Source organism: Canis lupus, chromosome X, assembly GCF_011100685.1.
Source record: "Canis lupus familiaris isolate Mischka breed German Shepherd chromosome X, alternate assembly UU_Cfam_GSD_1.0, whole genome shotgun sequence".
In the NCBI taxonomy this organism is placed as follows: domain Eukaryota; kingdom Metazoa; phylum Chordata; class Mammalia; order Carnivora; family Canidae; genus Canis; species Canis lupus.
In genome coordinates this window covers 67,678,755-67,679,922 of record NC_049260.1, presented here as the reverse complement: position 1 = coordinate 67,679,922, position 1,168 = coordinate 67,678,755, and the positions used below count along the sequence as shown (strand labels likewise).

The window sequence follows — 1,168 nt, the reverse complement described above, 5'->3', positions numbered from 1 at the left end:
AACAGACAAGCTAATGTGGAATATAGTTGATCCTAACTGAATTAGAAGCTATCATATATATACAATTAGGAGCACTGAGGATTGTAGTGCTAGAAAATAATTATATTTATTTCTAGCTTTATCTAATCCATTTTATACTCACATAATATATATAGCATAGGATTTTTTGTCACTGCATTAAATAAAATTCAATTATATCACTAAAACATTCAATGCATTAGGCATTTGGATTGTGAGGCTGTTACTATTGACATCTTTAATATATCTTTTTGAAAATGCCCTATTCCCATTTATTTCTGTCACCAGCAATTGCATCTGTACCAAATGTTTAGATAGCACTGACTCCAAAGAAAAGACAACTTAACCACAAAAGTGGTATGTGAAAATATTCTGGTTAGTTCAGTCATAGTATTGTCCATACCTTATTCCTTCATGTAATAGATAAGAAGATAAACAAATTCTAATTTGCACTTATACTAGCAGTATATTTCAGCTGGAACTCTTTAAATGAATGTTTCCCCTCCCCCACATGCTTAGCTCTTCAAGGTTGACTCCCCCCTTGCACACTCAGGAGCTTAAAGCATCAGCATTTAGTGGATGAAGTGTTATCATCCACTAAATGATCATTTTTTAGATGAAGGAAACTAAGGTTCACATAGATGAGAGTTGAGATCATTCTATCAGTTACTGACCTGCTAAAATCTGTTTCTATTCATCAGTCAAAAATATAGGTAGAGAGGTGCATCCTCACTAGGACACAGGGCCAGGATAGGGATCAAGCTCCAATTGGAAACTAGATTTTACAGGGGATATAAAGGATGCACCTCTCTGAGAGAAAAGCAATCTCCATTCTTAAAATAAGTAAATAATTACCCCTCACATATGATTTTCACAGCATGAAATATGATAAAAGGATATAAAACTGCTTTGAAACATAAATTCCAGGGACACTTGGGTTGCTCAGTGGTTAAGCATCTACCTTTGACTCAGGGCATGACCCTGGGGTCCTGGGATCGAGTCCCACATCAGGGTCCCCACAAGGAACCTTATTCTCCCTCTGCCTATGTCTCTGCCTTTCTCATGAATAAATAAATAAAATATTTTAAAAAGAGAGAGAAATAAACAAAAAGTTCCATAGAGTCTAGATAACTATATTATTATAATTATA

General features: G+C 34.8%; 1 non-coding gene across 1 annotated transcript; it reads right to left on the bottom strand.

Annotated features, from left to right (window-relative positions):
* Nucleotides 1–526: 526 nt before the first annotated feature.
* On the bottom strand, nucleotides 527–617 carry LOC119868653. Its single transcript, XR_005386630.1, has one exon. It is a non-coding gene; the product is annotated as a small nucleolar RNA SNORD55/SNORD39 (small nucleolar RNA).
* Nucleotides 618–1,168: the final 551 nt, after the last annotated feature.